The 19,398-nt window shown below is 56.1% G+C and overlaps 1 protein-coding gene across 3 annotated transcripts in view; it reads left to right on the top strand.

Annotated features, from left to right (window-relative positions):
- The first annotated feature begins 1,877 nt into the window (after positions 1-1,877).
- NDST1 (N-deacetylase and N-sulfotransferase 1) overlaps positions 1,878-19,398 on the top strand; it is a 62,418-nt gene continuing 44,897 nt past the window's right edge. Inside the window, exon 1 of one of the 3 annotated variants that reach the window (XM_028106590.2) lies at positions 1,878-1,988. The gene's annotated coding sequence lies outside the window, so the exon portion shown is untranslated. Of the gene's footprint in view, positions 1,989-2,335; positions 2,463-6,298; positions 6,591-19,398 lie in introns of those variants that run through there. The other 2 variants (XM_088023499.1, XM_028106591.2) reach the window with 2 other exon arrangements.

Raw genomic sequence — 19,398 nt, 5'->3', positions numbered from 1 at the left:
GCTCCCCTCTTACTGTAGGCCATAGCACTTGCCCTGGGCCTCCACAGCAGACACTCAGCTTAGCCAGCTCCTGGACACAGGGAGGGGCATGCGGATCATCTCCAAACATGCCTATACATCTCTTGAGTGTAGACCCATGTCTCTTTCAACCCTGCTTCTCCCTTACCAGGAGCTTGGTGCCTGGCACAGAGAAGAAGCTCACAGGACCTCATGTGGATGGAAATGGTCTTCTAAAGCAGAGATTAGCATGAGTAAGGTTCTAGGGGGCTTGTTTAACCTGCCGAAGACTCAGAGCATATTCAAGGACTTTTAGATCATTGACCACAGGAACATAGATTATAAAGGATAATTTGCTGGTGGGTGCTGATTCCCTGGCCAAACTGGTGGCAGGGCTGGAGTATGCACTAAGAAGTCACAAGCCCCTTTTTTGAACGTGGCCTGTAGTTTGGGCCTGGGACCATCACTACCAGGCTCATTCCTGTCTCATGGTACTCCATCTGGAGCTGTCACTTGGGCACATCTAGGAGTCAGGAGCCCAGTCCCATCCCCCAGCATCTCTTCTTCTTCAGGCCTCAGCATCTTTCCCCTCTCTGAGACATGAGTGGGCTAGCTGAAAACCCCTTCCCCCCAGCACAAAGTTACCCTTTAGGGGACTCGGGATGAGTCTCTCCTGTCATATGTCCAGCTTGGGCTTTCTGCCTCTCTTGGCTCTGCTCTGGTTGCTCATATGCTTTTTGAACTTTGTTCCTACAGTTAATCTTGAGCCTCAGAAGATCCTTAGGAAACTACCAATCTACTGTTTTCTAAATTTGCCCCGGTCTCTCCCCAGGCCCACAGAGTCAGGATCTCCAGGGGAGGGGCCTAGTGATCCTCATCATTAGCAAGTTCCTCAAGGCTCACTAGTCCAATCCCTCCTCCCCCTGCCCCATCTCTCCTTATTCAGGATGGTTCAGAGAGGGCAAAAAGCCCCTCTGCCTAGAGCGGTCAGATCTGAGCACAGACTCCACTTAGCTCTCAGTGAGACTCCCAGAAATCATTGCATCTCTCTGGGCCTCATTGTCCCCATCCATTTAATGAGGATGGCCACTTATAGTCTTGCCTAACTTGCAGGGCCCTTGAGATGGTTGAAATGACACTGGAGATGGGAAACTGAGGCTTAGTGGGAGAAGAAATCTGTAAAGGTCATCCACCCCTTCATCTGCCAGTTCTGGGCCAGGCTCTGGGGATTCAGCTGGGAACAACTTGTTGGGGGAGATGACATTCTAGTAAACAATGAGACCAGTAAATGAACCAGATAATCACGATAAAGGAAATAAAGGGGTTTTCGAGAGTGGGGGCAAAGGTGGGGTGGGGTGGGGTGGTGAAGGCCTGCCCAGGAGCGCAGGAGAGGTCACTCTGGCAGAGACCTGGTAGTCGGGGGAGCCGTCTGGGGAGGCCCTGGAGGGTTGTCATAAGCCCAGCGGCGGCAGAGCCCGGAGGCCCCCCTCGGCCCCGGCCAGGGCGCTCCCTGGGGCCCCCGGAGGCGCGGCGGGCGCGGGTCTTTGTCTCCCTCATTTTCTCCGAAGCCTCTCGGACCCCCAGCGCTGTTCCCTCTTTGACCTCGAATAACTTGTTGGCTTCCCCCGGGCTTTGTTTCCCCGGGGGTCACCGCCTCCCGGACGCCCGGCAGCCGCCCGGGGCCCTCGTGGGTCCCGCATCTGACACCCCCTCCGGCCCCCGCCCCCTACTCGCTCGGAGACAGGGGTCAAAGGCAGCCCGCGTCACGTGGTCGCCGAGCAGCACCGAATCGGCCGGGAGAGCCGAGGGAGAATCCGGGTGGAAGCCGAGAAATCCAGCCCCGATAGCAGCGCCCGGTCCCGCCCCGGCCCCCGCCCCGGGGCGCTCGCCACACGCGCGCTGGCCGCCCGGGCCTCCGGAGCCGATCTCTGGCCGGCACCCACGCTCCATCACGGGATCGAACCCGGCTCCCACCGCCGCGATTCGGGGAGGTAGGCGCCGCGGCGGGCGAAGGGAAGGGGAGACGGGCCGGGGGCCCTGGGCGCGCGGGCTCGCCCCTCTGTGCCCCACCGGCCTGCGGGGCGCGCAGCAGCGCGCCCCAACTTCCAGTCTTCGGGGAGACCCCCACCTCCCCGTCGCGGGAACGCCGGGCGGTGAGGTGGGGGGGACTGCGAGCTGCCCCAGCGCAGTACCGGGGGCCGGGACTGGGGGCTGGGCACCGGGCGGGAGGGGGGAGGGGGAGGGGGACAGCGGGCGGGAGGCTGGAGGCGGAGCGGGCGGTGGCGGTGGCGGCGGCTGCGGCGTGGAGCGGGGATGGGAGCGGCGGGAGGCGGCCGGTGAGGGGTTAACCCCGACCGGGGCCAGAGCCCGGCGGCGCCCGCACGGCCCGGGGGGGAACCCAGGCGTCCCGCGGCTGGCCGGGAGCGCCTCCTCCCCCGGGGGGGGGGGTGCCCCAGCCTGGGCAGGTAAGAGGCTGGGAGGGCCGGGGCCAGCTAGTCCCCAGTCGCTGGGCCGGCGGGGCCCGAGCCGGGCGTGCAGGCCGCGCGGGGCCCAAGCGGCCGCCGGCGCAAGTTTAGTGCGGGCGGGCGCCGGGCGGGCGAGCCGAGTCTGCCGGGGCCCCGCGCACCGGGGTGGGAGGACAAAGGGGTGGGGGGCCGCGCGGGGGCCGGGGGCAGGCCAGGGTGCGGGCGAGGGCAGCGCGGCAGCTGTAGGTCACGGATAATGTCACTCACGAGGAATGCCCCCTCCCCCTCCCCTCCTCCCGAACAGGGGAAACTTTTGTCTGGCTAAGGAGGGGGTTAGAGGCCGGGTCCCCGCTCGGGGCAGGGTAAGGCAGCCGGACCGGTTTTCTCGGGACTGTGCGGCCTGGTCTCTAACTCCCTTCCTCCCTCAGGTTCTCGGAGCCAGGAGCCTCCGTTTTGAACGCTGCTCTTGAACACCCTGGGACAGGGTGAGGAGGGGGCGCCAGTGGACGCGTGGGCTCTGGGACAGGCCGGGAATCTGGGAACTGGCCTCCTGGCTCTGCTTTCCCGGATTCGAGCACACGGGTCAGCCAGGAGCCAAGCCAGGCCCAGGGGATTCAGAAGCCCCCCAACCCCGTCTAGCCCCAACGCTGTACTCCTCCCCACCAACCCCCAATCATTCAGGATGGCCTCGGGCAGTACTGCCCCCTGGTCTGAGGTGCAGACTGACCCGGGTGTCTGTCACTTCCCAGCTCTGTGACCTTGGACTGGTTCCTTACCTTCCCCTCACCTCAGTTTCCTTACCTGCAAAATGGGGAAAATTTAGTATCTTCTAGAATAAGGTTGAAATGAGAACCAGTGGTACCTCAGTAAAGGGTAGCATGTTTCTACTCAACAAGTATTTACTGCATGTTTACTGTGTGCCAGGCACTGGGCTACTTGCTTTACGTACGTTATTTTATTCAATTCTCCCACTCTACTATTAACCACATTTCACCAAGGGGGCAACTGAGGCACAGGATGGTGAAGGTCACACAGGTGGGGAAGTGGTGGAGCTTGGATTTGACTCTCCTCCTCCCAGCCTGAGAGCTCTCAGCTACAGAGCTCTGTAAGGTCCTGCTGTGACTGAGCTCGCGGTGTCATTTTCAGTTCAAATTATGAGGACCCTTGTCCCCTCCCTTTCCCCGTTACCCTTACCCCCAGCTGATGCTCCTTCTGCCTGGTACTGGTGCAGGGTGAGATCTGGTGCCCAGCTCTTGTTATTGTGGGCAGCTGGAGCAGAAGGGAAGTCTACTGGAGCCTGGGCCCAGAGCTCTATGATGGTCCAACTTTGGTTGCTGGCTGGGTCCGTGGCAGGAATGCTCTCCCAGTGCGGGGGGTGCAGGGAGGAGCTGGTGTCCCTGGCTTCAGCTAGGGACAGCTGGTGGCTTTGTCAACAGGCCTCTCCCCAGCACCCAGGGGACGGCAGAGCCTTTCATCTCCATTCAGACCAGGTCACTTTCAGATCAGCAGGGGGCAGAGGTAGGGCCAAGAAGTGGAGTCCTTGGGGCGACGAGGGACATAAGGCCAAGGGATTTATATCCCAGGTGTCCTCTTCTATGAATCATCAGCAGGGTCCTTATTACTAAACTAATGGGCTGTTCTAGGTGCTCCAGCCCCAAAGGTCCCTGAGGACAGTCATGGGGGGTGACTTTGAGCCGGTGTCAGAATTACAGAATCCTATTGGAAAATGCATGTGTATATGGGATTTCTGAGCCTAGGACGCAGTGTAGGCCGGTGAGTGAATGTGTGGGGTGACCCAGACTTCCACTGGCTTTAATGCCCTGTGCTGGCCCAATCTTGTAGTGGGGGTACCATCTCATGACTGCTGATCAGCCTCTGATTGGGGGACTTGAGTAACTTTTTTTTTAAGTGGAAAACAACTTGCTAGCTAATAAATGACGTCTTAAAACAATGGAGTGGGGTAGGTAATGAAAGTTCTTGGGAGATGCAAGTTTGGGCATTACTGTTTGAGCTGCTCTGAGGGCCATGCCTGTGCTCAATCTGGGATTTGCAGGGTCTGCAGGCCTTTGCTAGACTCCATGAATAGGGGGCCCTCCTGGGCCGACAGATCACTGTTAGCCTGTAGGAACAAGAGTGGAAATTCCACTACTAGCTGGACTTTGAGGGGACTCAGAAATATGGGGCAATGAGTGGAGGGGCTGGATGGCTGAAAGGAGTCCTGAGAGATGGGGATGACCCTTGGCATATGGCCAGACGATCCTTCTCATCGTGATCAGAGAAGGGAGAGAAGCCTCTGGGAGAATCAACAGGTGAAGGGTTGGAGCCAGCAAGCAAGAAAAGATGGATAGTGAGCCTCTTGTCAACAAGGGCCATGCAAGAAGCAATTTTAGATCACAAGTTGAGGATGTGGTCGAGTATGGAATCATAGACTGGGGGTTGGCCCAGGGGCCAACTGAGAGACTCTGCATCTGAGAAACGTGGAAACGGGCTCTAGTCTCAGCAGCCCTGAGCTCTCTCTGCCCTGGGCTTTGGGCCTGCTCGACCTGTCTTCCATACTTTGGGACCAGTGCCAGGCCTACAAGTCCCTAGAGATTGGGCAGACTTCTGCTGGCTTGGAATTTGGTTTTGGGTATGGCTTGAAATATCTGGACTGTTTGGAGGACTTGGACGTGCTTTACATGAAATGGAACATTAGGGTAATTTGTTAAATATGTGTGGAAACTGCGGAGTGGGGTGATGGGGAAATGAAATGGGATGAGGTACCGCTTGTTTCTCAGTGGAGAGGCTGCTGGTCTGATGGGGGAGGGAAGACGAGGATCAGTGATGGTAAAGAGGCAGGACGCGGTCAGTGATAGATGGGCTTTGGAAGGTCAGTAGAGGGGAAAAGCTCTTTTGGTTGTTAATGTCGGCAGGGCTTCCTGGGGGAGGAAGTGTCTGTGAGGATGCAGGCTAGGGGAAGGGGGGCAGTGGGAGGCAAGACTGGGTTGTGGGGTGTTTGCAGCATCCTGCTCAGGAGTTTGGGTTTTATTCTGTAGCCGGTGGAGAGGACAGAGGGTAGTAAGCAGCTCCTTGAGTCGATGCCTGTTATTGTGTCTCGTGCCAGGCTCCTTACAGACGCTCCATTGGAATCTCCCAATACCCCTGCAAAGTAGCTGCTGCCGCTAGGAACCCCCACCCCTGCCCCATTTTCAGATGGGGAAGTAGAGGCTCCGAGGGGTTGAGTCACTTACAGAGCTGTATTGGAACGCAGGCCAGAACTGTTTCTGCCCTCGCGTGCTGTTCCTCTCAGAAGTCATTTGGCCAAAGATGATGGCAAGACTGGTGGCGTTGAGACCCACTCAGAGCTTATGCTAATTGTGGTCCAGCAGAGAGCTGACCAAAGCCCGACACAGGCCATGGGGCTGAGGAAAGGAGGAGGAGGCTGCAGGGCTTGGTAGCTGCCTTGGGGATCGGGGTCATTACGGGTGACCTAAAGTTTGGGGAAAGACCCTTAAGTGGCAGTGTCACCGCTTTTGAACCCCTGCAGGGTTCTCTGTGGGCAGAGGGCATAGCCTTGTCCTGTGCCTCTGAGGCCAGAGACAGCACCAAGGGGGACAGGAGCCTAACAGGGGGATAGGACGCCTGGGGAGGAGGCAGGGTCTCCATTGCTAAAGGTATGCAGTGAGACCGGAGGGGGAGGGTGCAGAGGGCCTGTATACCAGCAGGGTCAGGCCTAGGTGACCTCTCCTAGTTCCCTTTTCTCTCGAGAATCTCAGCAGTTGGGGTGGTGCTTGGCCCACTTCCACCCCCTGTTTTTCTTATAGCTCTCCAGAGCTGCCCCTTCCTGTGCTTCTTGGGAAGTTCCCTATACTTGCCTGGCCTGCAGTGCTCTGCCTGGGAGAGTCCTTACCCCGTGGAATACACCCAGCACAGCTGACCTTCGAGGAGCCCCTTGGGACGTCTGGATCAGCTCCCAGAGCCTGAGCTGCCCGGGACTGTGGTTTCACAGAGGACTGGCACCTTCTGCTTCCATTTTCCAGTCTGTGAAATGGGTTCAGTCTCTCTTTCCTCAAATGTGTAGAAAGAAGGCTGAATCACGAATCAGTCAGAATCAGTAGGAGTTGGAGGAAAGGGCCAGTGAATTTGAAAGTAAGGAGTGGGAGGGCTGGGGTGGGGGCAGGGCTGTCCCCCTCCTTCCCTGCAGTAAAGGTTAAGGCAGGGTCTCCTGGTCCTGGGGCGGGGGGGGGGGGGCTTGTCACTAGCAGAGGTGTTTTCTCCTGCCCGTGGGGCTGATACAAAGTTCTGCCCATTTGCTTCAGCTTGGAAGCTTGGAGCTTGGTAGAAGGGAGGGACATGTATGTCTAGGGACTGTGTGGCCTCTGGGCCAGAGCCAGTCTGCCACAAGGAGTCACAGAGGGGACCAAAGCTCTTTTCTAGATGGAGGAGAGTTTATATTAAGTTGCCTCCTAGCCCTTTGTATTTCTCCCTGTTCTATTTCTTGATACAGATTGGATTAATCTAATCAAAATATAGATTGCAAATGAGCATTTATTTATTTGAGGGCAAGGTCTAAGGAGTAGCCCACTATGTGACCCTGTGCCCCATCCCCCATTCCCCTCAACCGTCAAGCAGAACCTGCCTCTTGTCCTTTCCTGTGTGAACATCTCTGTTCTTGGTGAGGGTACGGCAGGCCAGTCACTTCCCCTCACCGCGCCTCCGCCCCCAGTCTTCCCCAGCCAAGGCCCAACTCCAGTGTTACCTGTTCATACAGTCATCCCTAATGCCACAGAGCTGGCCTTGCCTGCTCCCTGCTTTTGCATGGGCAGAGCCTGTTATATGGCCCCCTCACCGGGCCCGTCACACCCCTGGCTTTGAATTCTGATTTCTTAAGGACATGTCTCATTTCTTCTAGGCTCCATGCTTTGGAGGTAGGCGCTGCGTGTGGGCCATTCTCACACCAGCGGTGGTGGGCAGCATTGCAGAGTGGAGTCCACAAAGTTGGGGGTTCGAACCCCAGCTCTGCCACCATTAGCTGTGGGATCTGGTGCAAATTACCTAAATCTTAGATCCCTTTTGGGCATTGGTTTTCTCAACTGCAAAATGAGGATAGTAATCGTCCCGTTTTGCTAGGAGAGTTGAACAGATCGATGCCTTACCCAGAGTAAAGAACCCAGTGAGCAGGAGCTCTTCAAAGATAACAGTGGGTATTATTATTGTTTATACCTAGGGGGTGGTCTGTCCCTTCAGAGATGGTGGGAAGAATCCTTGGAGTTTGAGTTCCTGAACTTTCTAATAGCCTGAGAAGGCTTGTTCAGAAGAGGGAACTGAGGCCCAGAGAGTCAGGGCAATTTGTATGGGGTGTGGGTGCTGGCGTTCTTATCCAGGAAGCCTGACAGGATTTCTTCTCTTTGTTATCCCTGTTAAGGTGCTCAAGTTGTGTAGGCCCAGTTTCCTCTCTGGTGGCCATGTGGAATGGTGTCAGATAAGTTGGCCCGGCTGGCAGGTCCTGTGGCTGTCCTCAAGACGAGGGACGCATACCCCAGACAGTGCACACTGTGGGCTGGAACCTCCAGAGGCCTCCCGCCTGGCCTCCCTGCGCCCTGGAAACAGGGACAGGATGATGGCAGGGAGAGGTGACCCTGGGGTAGGTCTTGAGGCAGGTGAGTAGGACACAGACAGAGCTGGGAGCTAGGCTCGGAAGGGAGGAAACACTCAGAGCCAGCCAAGATGGACGGGGTTGTGTCTGGAGGTGTGGAGCCGAATCCCAGCACTTGGAGACTCTGGCCTCCTTCACAGCTGAGGTCTGGCTGTCTGAGGCAGGGCGGGGACCCTACTCACCCCTTGGCCAGCCGGGGGTCGACCTGTCTGGGCAGGTCTGCGGTGGCGGTTGGGCGGTGGAGGTCTGCTGTAATTGCGCTGTGGCAGAGCCACCTCTGGTCTGTGCTACCTGCCCAGGCAGAGGCCAGGTGAGGAGAAACGGATGTCATCATCACGGCGCCTTCGCTCATGCCTCCCTGTCTGCCCAGGTTCCCTTCTTCCTCTCCTTACAACAAGGCAGCTCCTGCTCAAGCTTTTACAGGGGTCTCGGCGTCACATACTCCCGAGAGCTCTTCCCAGTTCACCTGCAGGCTGAGTCAGTGGTCCTCAAAGTTGGTATCTGCACCAACTGCACTTGCTGGAGATGCAGATTATCTGGTCCCACCCCAGACCTACTGAATCAGAAACTGGGATGAGGCGGGAAGGAGGGACCCAGCAGTCTGTTTTAAGGAGCCTCCAAGGGATTCAGGTGCATGCTAAAGTTCAAGAAACACTTGGTTAGATAATTAAAAAAAAAAAAAAATGCTTCTCTCCTTGGGCTCTCAGCATACTCGGACACCCGGCAAATGTCGAAGACCCGGAGAAAAGCCCAGTTTCTCTCTACCCTGTCTTTAGGGAGCCACCATCTTGTAACAGCTTCCCATCTCCAGGAAGCAATCTTGTGACACAGTAATGAGGCTCAGTAAAACCCCAACACAATTATAGGAGATGGTGCTGGGGCCACTCGAGGAAGGCAGGATCAGGGGACTTGAAGGGTAGGGGGTTTTGTGGGTGGCAAAGGTGGATGCCAGGAACAAGCCAGCTGTGTTCTGGGGCTGGAATCAGGCAGAGAGCGTGGGTCCTGCTTCAGAGAAGCATGTGTGCTGGGGGTGAGGCCTCACGCATGTGTGTGCGATTACAGTGGTCAGACGTGGTCTGAGAGGGCTAAGGGGCCTTAGCAGTCACCAGCCTGGTGGTATTAAGCATCTCAATCATTTTAATGATGATGATCATAAAATTGCCACTCAGCATTTTTTGAGAGCTTATCAATGCTTGCTAGGCGTAATCCTATAAAGCAGGCGCTATTATTGTCCCCATTTTTTAGATGAAAATACTGAGGCCATACAGCCATAAGGTGGTAGATCTAGGAATTCTATAGAATTCTGTAGGGGTGCTTAGAAGCATGATTTCTTTGGAAGAAGGGAGGTGGGGGATTGTCTTGGAGTGTTTGTTTAGCAGGCACAACATAGATTGGTTTTTTAAAGATGCAGAAATGTATATACTATCAGATGAGTGAATTAGGTTTTGGCGGGGGTGATGGGATTGTGTTGGGGTGCTTAGGGCTGAAGCCTCCACATTGGGGCCTCCACTGCAGACCCTGTCATTCTTCCTGTCGTCTGGATAGCCATTTGAGGCACACAGAGACTCACTCAGTGCTGGGAGTTCAGGATCCCACCGCTAGGGCAAGAGAGAAAATCAGAGAAGAGTGGGTCTCCTCTGGTTCTAGCAGGAGGGGTGGGGATGGGGGTCAAGATCAGAGCCCACTGTCTAGCCTGCTGTTCTTTTCCCCCTCGGTGTCCCCAAGGAGCCCAGGAGCTGGAGGGCTTTCCTGACACTGTGGGAGCCTCTCCATTTCTCAGCAGGGAACCGAGGAGCAGGGACTTGCCCACACAGGGCCACACACAGTGTCATGATTGGGACCAGAAGCCAGAGCTATCTCAGTTCTGACCAGTGAAGGGTTTGTTTCCCGAACACTGTCCCTGCCCCGCACCCCATCTCGGGCAGTCTGGGTAGCCATCACCCTCAGGGTGGCCCAGAGCGATGCTGGGGGCAGAGACGGGTGTGTCCTGGGGAGAAAGCTGCCAAAGAGAGGTGGGGCAGTGTCCAAGGGAAGAACACCAAGAAGCCCAAACCCCAGACGGAAACCAAGTGTGTTTTCTAGGTCCTGAGAGGATATCTGGAACAATGGAAGTAGGTTGGGGGAAGTTGGACTATAAAAAGGGCTTCTGGATATCCTTAAAAAAAAAAAAAGTGGTCTTTAGGTTTGACTTTTGTTTCTCTGAAGGATGTTTATGTAACTTCTTGAAAGTGGGATCCCAGGGCTCCGTGAAGTTTGTCATGCTGCTGTTTATATTCTCAGGCTTTGAGCTGGGAAGGGCTTGATAGGGTGGTCTCCCCATTTTACAACTGGTGGACTCTGAGAGGCAGGAGGGGCCTACCTGAGGTCCCGCAGTGAGACGGCAGAAGACTTGGCCCCAGAGCCGGGGTCCTCTGGTGCCTTGCAGGGGGCTGTCATCTTGACTCACTACTCCCTGGGCTCCGACTGGCACAGAAGCTGGGCAGGGGCTGTGGAGGGGTCCCCTTGGGAAACACTCAGAGCTGTAGACTTAGGGCAAGGCCAGGACTGGTCTCTAGCGACGTGGGCTCACTGGGTGCTGACTCGTGGGGTGGGCGAGAGGCTGGGATGGTGTGCTTAGTGATGCCACCCCCGTCCAGATGCCACGGCCCAGCTGTGCACCGTCTGCCCAGCAGCTGGGAACTGTGAGTCACACCCAGTGGGTGCAGAGGCGAGGGCTATTGTATGTCATGATTTCTTCTGTTCTCCCAGCCCTGAAGGGATGACTAGGCCCTGAGCCCTGATTCGTGCCCACACCTATGAACTTAAGCAGCTGTGAGTTTAGGCTTCATGTTTACAGATATGAGCCGTCCCAAAGGGCTTGGGGGAGCCCCCTTCCTCTGCCACCTCCTATCTCTCGATCCTGTGGATGCTATGATCTTGACTCACCCGTTCTCACCAATGCAGGAGTCTGTGTGCCCCTGAGATCATGCACGACATTTGGTCGGCATTCCTCTGCATTCTTTTTCTGCAGGGAGTCTGTAGGTTTCATCAGGTTGTCAGAGGACTCAGTGTCCCCCCAGGTGCTGACAGGAGGGCAGGAGGCCATGTGCCTGCACTGCAGCAAGCAGGTTGCTGACGAGGCAGCGTGGCTGTGATATTCTAGGAGACGGTAGGCCGGCGGCAGCAGAACAGGACGGTTCGGAGTGTGGTCGCGGAGGCCAGCGTAGGGTTCTAAATCCTTCACTTAGGAGCTGTGTGACCTTGGCTAAGTGGCTGTGTCTGTGCCTCAGTTTCCCCCTCTGTAATATGGGAGGAATAATAATAGTTATCTCATGGGGCTACCGGCTTTTAAAATAAGATAATCCGTGAGAAGGACTTATCCCAGTGCCTGATACAAAGTAAACACTTGGTAAAAGTGTGCTATTATTATTATTCCCAGCTCTGCGATCCTGTTAAGTGCCTTACCTTGGGGTCTTAGTCTGCAGCTTTGGCTGTGTACTCTGTGTTGGGCTTTCCAGGAGCTGCAAGGCAAGGCGGGAGAGTAGGGGTAGACAGGGAGGGAGGGAGAACCCTCTCTGTATTTCTGGGACTCTCTAGCCCAGGCCCTCCCTGGTGCCTTGAACGTGGCTTTGTCCTGAGGCAGGCTTATGTAACCAGCCAGGCCTGGCCAGGCAGGAGACGATTCTTAACCTCGTTTTGTCCTCCATTGTCTCTTCCTCTGATGGAGCTGTTGCATTAGCTGACCTGTTCCTCAAGCGCCAGGGATGAAATCGAACACGTGCTATGCTGCCGCCCATGGATTTCATCTGGAGGTTTGCTGGGCAGGGGGCCCCTCCTCCTGCCACGTGGGGACAGACAGAGCTGATGCCTCTTGCGTGCTTTGAAGACAGAGACAGGGACTCCTCTTTAGTGGAAAAGGCAGGCCATAGGCGAGGGGCCCCTTGATCCATGGCCCCTGTGTTTCCAGCGAGTATGCCTACCCCTCCCCAGGATTCCCTCACAGGAGTACTCTCCCTATCCTGCAGCCTGCACCCATCTTTCTCTCCCCAGAAGCCTTCCCGGGGACCTCAGCTGTGGGGAAGTTGGCTTCCACTGAGCTTCACAGCATGTTCTGTGACAAAGCATGTCCCTTTCAAGAAAACAGAGGCCACACAGATGTGGCAGGCCACATCTGCCCCACGGGCAGGCTCTGCTTAGCCCATGCCAAAAATTGAGCTGATTGCCAAGAGGAGATTTTTACCTAAAAATCCTGATTTCTGGCTTTCCTTCACAAATTTGGAAGATCGGGAATACCTCGAGCCTGAGTTCTTCGCACACTCAGCTGGTCTTTCTGGCCGTCTAGGCGTCTGAGTTTGTAACCCTATCCTGAAGGCATGGCCTACTTTCTCTCCTGTGTTATATAGTGTTGTTCCTCGTCTGTCTGCCTTGTGAGCTCTTTAAGAACGGTGGCGGGGCAGGGGGGGCTGGCTCATCTCTGCTCAAAGCATCGTGCTCAGGCTCAGGGCCGTGCACACAGCAGGAGCAAATTAAGGGTTTCGTTTATGAAGAAGGGGTGGCAGTGGTGCTCCCCACCAGCTGGGAAGGTTCTATTTAATCGAGGCCTCTGGATCAGCCTGCCCTGTGGCCCTCGAATCCTCCTCCCAGATAAGCCGTGGCTGCTTAGCCACTGACCCAGGCAGCTTCTTAAGCTGTGGATAAACTGTCGCTGAAAGTGTTGTCCCCACGCTGTGGAACATTTCACCTGCAACCACCCCACATTTCACTCTCCCAGGGGGCTCGGAGGAGTTTGGGGGAGAGAGAGGCAGGGATCGTAGCCCTCAGATGGCACCAAGTCCAGACCTCTGCATCCTGGGGGGTTGGGGGGGAAGGGAGGCATCAGTTCAGGTGTTGACTGGGCCCTCTTGCGAGCCTTTCTCTGCTTTATTCTGCTCCTAGAGTACATGCTTCGTCCATCCGCTCCTTTGTCCAGCTGTCTGTCTGTCCAAGGTTTATTTCACTCTTTCGGTTGAAATCCCAATGAGCCCTAAGGCCAGCTAAGCTAGCTCCTCCTGGAAGAGGTCTTGGCTGAGAGGTTGTAGTTGTTCTGGGTACAAGAAAAAGCTGGGAAGCTATAAACACTGCATGTAGATTTCTGTCCCCCATCTTCGGTTCCTTCAGTCTAAGGTACAACCTCCCTCTCCCCACAAGGTTCACACATGGGGCTCTGTAGCCAGGTTTTGAGGACTCTGTCTTAACTCATGAAGCCCAGGCCTGGTGGGGGGACTCCTGGGTGGCAGTTGTGCTGTGTGACGTCAGCATGCCCCTTTCCGTCTTGGGGCTTCTCTTTTGCCCTCTGTGTGCTAACATACTGGGTTCTTTTCAGTAGTCGTCGCTGAAAGGGCCTTATGAGCCATCCTCGGAGAAGGTGAGAGAGGGGATCAGCAGAGGTGCCAGTGTCTGGGTAGGGATGAGGCCCTCCGTCACTGGGCCAGGCCCAGAGAGCTTTCACACATTTCAGGTAATCATGGGAGGAGGGAGGCTTGAAAGCCTGGGTCAGAGTGGGCAGGGGCTGTGCCCTGGCTGGCAGGCCCATAGGGAGGACCCGAGCCCAGGGAAGTTGGAGGTCTACCTGGCCACAGGCTGAGCAGTGCCCCACTGTGTGGTCCTGTGGCAGGCAACCCTTGGGGTGCCTTTAAGTACCGGCCTGGATAAGCTCTTTACAGATGGGTAAACTGAGGTACATAGAAGAAGGCACTCTCTCAGCGTCGCACACGGGAGCATAGAAAGTCAGGCTCCGATTCAGGTCATCTGACTCCCAGGCAAGGCTACACTCCTCTGTCCCCACCTCCCTCTGCAGGGTCAATGCCAGATCACCCAGCTGGGACAATCGTCTGATTGTCTGTGTCAGCCTCCAGGCTAAGGCCTGGAAAAGTGAAGCCACCATCGTCACAGCCACCCTGGAGGCATGAAACCGATTGGGTGTGCAAATTATCCCTCAAACGTTCTCCATCCCATTTTTTTTGTTGTTTTTCCTTAAACTGTCTCTGATGGGCCAGCCCCCTCGGTGCCCGTTTCCGCCTGGCACTGGGCTTCATGCTCTTTATTCTGAAAACAAAGCTTCCTTCTGATGGCCCTCCCACTGCAACAGGAAAGGGGCAGGCGTGGCACTGCGCTGCCCCCGTCCACCTCCTCTTCCTGGGAGCATGGGGCAACCTTTGTCAGAAGCCAGACCCGGGACCCGGCAGCCCTGGGGGGCTGGGAGAGCAGGCAGCCCAGACCCTGCTCCTGCTGGTGGCAGGATCCACCCCGTGGGCCCCACTGTCAAGGCCTCCCCCAGTAGCCAAAAGGGTGGGCACAGGTACCAGACAGGGACCAAGGTAAAGTCCTTCTCTGGTCCAAGCAGTCAGTTGTCCCAGGACAGAATGGAGATTTGGCCAGTAACTGTTCATGTGACAACCGTCAGGGTTTCAGCTGCCACAGGTGACCGGCCTCCAAGTGACACTGGTCTCCAGGGGCTGCAGAAACCAAAAGATGTGTTCAGATGAGAGAGGCAATGGTCCCTCATTTAACAACTTTTTTTCAAGCATTTACTTTGTTCAGGCACTTTTTCTTGTCCTGGGACACGGCAGTGAGCAAAACAGACCAAGTCCCTGCTTTGGACATGGGGCTGACGTTCTAGTGATGGGATAGAATCAACAAAGCAGCAGATTAGTTCAACACTGGCTGTTTGTCAGGTGGTGAGAGGGGCCTGGAGGAAAACTAAAGCTTGGTTGACAGTAAAAAGAGTGACCTGAGCAAGCGGCTCTGCTGTGTCTCGGGTGAGAGGGCGGGGGAAGCCACGGCGTATCTGGGGAAGAGCATTTCAGGCAGAGGGAACAGCAGCGCAAAGGCTTTGAGGCGGGAGGGTGTGGGGTGTGTTTGAGGGGCAGGAAGGAGGCTGGTGTGGCTGGGACGGAAGGACCAGCCATCCTGGCAGGAGATGGGGCCAGAGGGAGTATGGAGGGGCAGACTGCAGGGCCTTCTGGCCCCCCGAGGGGTCTTTGCTTTTTAGTGTGAGTAAAGGGGAAGCTGCCGAGGGGCTGGGGCTGAGGTCACACTCACTTCAGCACACATCTGGGAAGGATCAAGTGGGCCACCGCCTGAGAAGAAGCAGAATGCCCGGCCAGGAGGCTTCTGTAGTCACACGAATGAAGAAGGGCTCAGTGTGACCACCATGCGGGAGGCAACCAGAGGTCAGATTCTGGATCGATTTTACAGGATAAGCTGATGGATTAGGTGTGGGGTGTGAGAGGGTGTCCACAGCAAGGACTCTGGCCTAAAGGACTGGAGGGACAGTGTTGTCATTTACTGAGACAGGGAAGGCTTCAGGACAAACAGGTTTGAGGAGAGAAATGGAGAGTTGAGGTCAGATGCATTAAGTTGGAGCGCTGGCGGGAGTGGAGGAGCACATGGGTGGAAGTTGGTTCCGGGCCTGCATATTCCTGTTGTCAAAGGGGCGATTCCTGCGCGGGCGTGGGGGGTACCCTCCCGAACTCTGAGAATCTGTCCTCTAGGAACAAACGTTTCCTGGGCTCCTCATGTTGTTTTCTCTCTTTGCAGACCTGCTTCTGCTTTTCCCTTCTGAGGAAAAAGGCAGATTCTGGGGACTCATTGTCATGGGGGTCCCAGCCTTTCTGCCCAGCGTGCCTCCTGTGGGGGTGTAGGGGAGCCCTGGAGACTTCAGGCCTTGCCCTGGCTCTGCTACCAATAGAGAGAGCTTTCACTCTGTGCCCTCTTTTAAAAAAATATTTTATTTATTTATCTGACAGGGAGAGAGCGCGTACAAGCAGGGGGAGCGGCAGGCAGAGGCAGAGGGAGAAGCAGACCCCGCACTGAGCAGGGAGCCCGATGTGGGGCTTGATCCCAGGACCCCAGGATCAGGACCTGAGCCGAAGTCTACCGCCTAACTGACTGAGCCACCCAGGCGCCCGTCCCCTCTTGTACATAGAAGGGTTGAGCTGGCCCCAGGGTTCTGAGGGTGGCACGGTGTACTTGAGGATGCCGCATCGCACAGTGGTTTAGAACCTGGACTTGGGAGTCCAGATATGGGTGTGAATCCTTGCTCTGCCACTTGCCTGTGAGACTCTGGGCCAGTGATGTAATCTCTCTGAGCCTGAATTTTCTCATCTGTGAAAATGGGCCAACCATAGTACCGTGTCAGCGTTGCAGTGAGAGTTAAATGAGAAAATCCACACAAAACACTTAGCGAAGGCCCTGGCACATCCTATACTCTGTTAACACAGGCTCTTAAAACCAGTGACCTGGGTGGTGGGTCAGGTTCAGGGGTTTTGCCTTTTGGCAGTAGGAGCCATGAAAGGTTACAGAGGAGGAGCATGTTACACGTAGTGATTTGAGGGCAGCCGTGAGTGTGGGGACTTGGCCTGAGTCCTCTTGGTAAGTCCCTGACCCCTTCTACCTGCCAGAGTGAGAACTGAGGGCTGGCCCTACTGGACTCGCTTGCCCTTCCCCCGCTGAGGGTCTTCACTGACAGCATGAGCCGCCTCCACTTTGCATAGGTCCCTCGGGGACGGAGTGATTATTTCCCTTAAGTTCTCCTACAGGACCCCTTGTCTGTACTTCCCAGTGGCTGACCTGGGGGAATGCAAATGTGGGGCTTTGAGGGGTGGGTGACATCAAGGGGACTTGAGTTACACGGAGGGCTCTGGACAGGGCCGATGGGGGCAAGGCAGGCCGGGAGTGGCATTCCGCTGGGCACTTGACTGTGCCCTCAGTTCCTGGTCTAGGTCCAGGCTGGGTGGCACTTGCTCCAGTGGAGCCGTGGAGAGGTTGACAACGGGCGGAGGAATGTGGCCCCTTCAAGACCCACCCTTCACTTGTGCCCAGGCATGCCGCCTGAGCCCTGGGCTTTTGCAAGCCTGTTTCTCAGCAGTTGAGCCATGCCAGGATGGCCAAGGACATTTCAGAGACCCCAGGGCTCACAGCCAAGCTGTCAAACCAGGCATTGCTTGTTTTCCCAGGGTCCAGGCATTTTTAGGGGTGGAGGGGGGCTCTGGAGATATTCCAGGGACTTTCTTACAGTGGGTAAATTGAGATCCAGAGAAAGCAAGGCACTTGACCAAGGTCTCACAAGGCCACCTCCCTACTATCTGTCACCTCCCTCTGTTCCCATGTCCTTTGCTTAGACTCCTGGCCTCCTGCCCGGATGTTTGTAACAGCCTCTGTCTTGTGGGCTCTCCGCGAGCCTTGCTTGTCTTCCTATTATCATACTCTGGCCGTAACCTGCCAGGCGCACATGCTGTGTGAGTGTGTCTGGTCTCCTTTCCCCTCGGGTCCCAGACAGCACAAAGGTTCTGAGCTTAGGCCCCAGAGCCAGCACTGCCCCTTCCTAGTGAGGGGACCTGGAGCAAGGTACCCACGTCTCAGAGTCCCGGTGTCTCTGTGAAATGAAGCCAGTAGTACTTTGCTTATGAGGATGGTTAAATGAGATAGTATGTGAAGCACTGGATATAAACCTGCACGGAGTGAGCTCTCAAAAATGTACTGTTATAAGTGCTGGTTGAACCAAAGTCAAGGACCTGGAGGAGTCAACAAAGCTCTGGACCGGGCGGCAGAGGAGGTGGGCTTCAAGTTCACTCTCGAATACTGCCTCACTGTGTGCCTTTGGGGATGTCACCCTGCCCCTGGGAACCCCATTTTTCTCATTTGAGAAAGGCGGAAGAAATCACCGCTGTGTTTTTATGAGGTTGTCATGTGACGCCGAAGCCATGGCTGTGAGAAAGCTTTACATCTGTGTAATGATTTAAAAATGGCACGGCGGCCGCGGTGTGCTGTTGGCGAGGAAGACACTGCAGCCACGGTGGTGGACAACTGGCTTGGCTGGAGGCTGGTCGGTCTGCAAGTGCTCAGCATCCACGCAGGCTTCCCATCCCTGCCTGCCTACTCCTGGCCCCCGCCAGCCTGCCTTTCACATTAGCCTCACCACTGCACCCTCGGAGGTGTGGGAGGTGCAAAGACCCACTGGCATCCTCCAGGCCCTAGTGGGGTTTAGGTTGTCTGTGGCCAATGCCATGGAATGTAGGATTACAGCCAGACACTGGTTCGAACCTCAGCGAAGCACTTCCCCACTGGGAGCCTTAGCAAGTTGCTTAACTTCCGTGAGCCTCAGTTTCCATACTTGTAAGATGAAGCCCTAATGAAGTGGAGGCCAAGCATCTAGCAAAGGGCCCAGCACATGGTTATATCGGGGTGGGGGGTGTTGTATAATGTGTTTTCTGCCTGGAGCTTGGGGACTGATGGGTTTATGGATGGCAGGGAGTGGGGGCCATTGTGCCTATGTCTGGGGATGAGCTGCAGAGGTCAGTCACCTAGCTTGGAGCCAGGAGGGCCTTTGGAGTCATCTGGCACTGTCCATTTTGCCGGTGAACAAAGCAAGTCCTGGAAAGGAGCAGGTGCTTGGCTGAGGTCACCGGCAGGTTAGAGGAGGGCTGGGCCTTGGGTGAGGCAAGTGAGGCACCTAGAGGCACACCGTAGGGAGCCCTCACTCTCAGGTGCCCCTGGGAGACGGTGCTCACTCTCAGCAGTGGGCAGGTACGCACCAATACCTGAGAATGGGTGCCTCTGGCCCATTTGTGCCTGTTGCCTCGCCAGCCTCACCCTAGCCGGGGCTAGGGCTGCACCTCCGGTCTCCTGACCCCAGGAAGTGATCCCCAAGCCTTGGAAGTGCAGGGACACCTGTGAGGCACCTTCTAAGCAGCTCACTGAGGCCTCTTGGGCCCCTTTAAAAGGAATCTGCAATAAGTAGGTCACTGGGTGCTTTTCACTCTGTCTGTGCTCTCTAGTTTCTGGATTCCAGAGAAAGTGAGGCCCTTCCACCTGCCTCCCCCCACCTCCTGCCCCTTCCCCTACCAGCTGTGCCTCCATGTAAGCCATGTGGGTGGGGGGCTTCTGTCGTGGTGGCAAGCTGCAGCAAGTCTAGAGGGATGAGGCCACTTTCATGCGTGCCCCGAGTGAAGCCTCCCTGGTCTCAGCAGGCCCGTGCTGTACCCACCAGACCTCCAGGAGATTAGGGAGCATCTGCAGCTCTAAGTGACTCAAAGCTTTCCCCTCCTCTTTGTTGCTGCCAACACATCCGGCTTCCCTCCACTCTGGCCACAGGGCCTGGAGGCTTTTTGGTTTCCCTAAGGCTTTCCCTAAGGCTTTCCCTATCTTGTGGGCAGCCTAATCTTGGGGTGTCCATCTGGGGCAGTTTCCCCATCACCCCTGCTGGGCCTGTTGGCTGGGCCTTACGTGGCTGTGAAGAGGTAGCCAAGGCCTCTACTCCCTGCAGGGGTTCTCAGGATTTAC

The sequence above is a fragment of the Eumetopias jubatus genome, unplaced genomic scaffold, assembly GCF_037043125.1.
Source record: "Eumetopias jubatus isolate StellerSeaLion01/CBP00866 unplaced genomic scaffold, mEumJub1_p1.0 scaffold_5, whole genome shotgun sequence".
In the NCBI taxonomy this organism is placed as follows: Eukaryota; Metazoa; Chordata; class Mammalia; order Carnivora; family Otariidae; genus Eumetopias; species Eumetopias jubatus.
The sequence above is the reverse complement of the archived record's forward strand: the minus strand, read 5'-3'. Positions and strand labels throughout refer to the sequence as shown.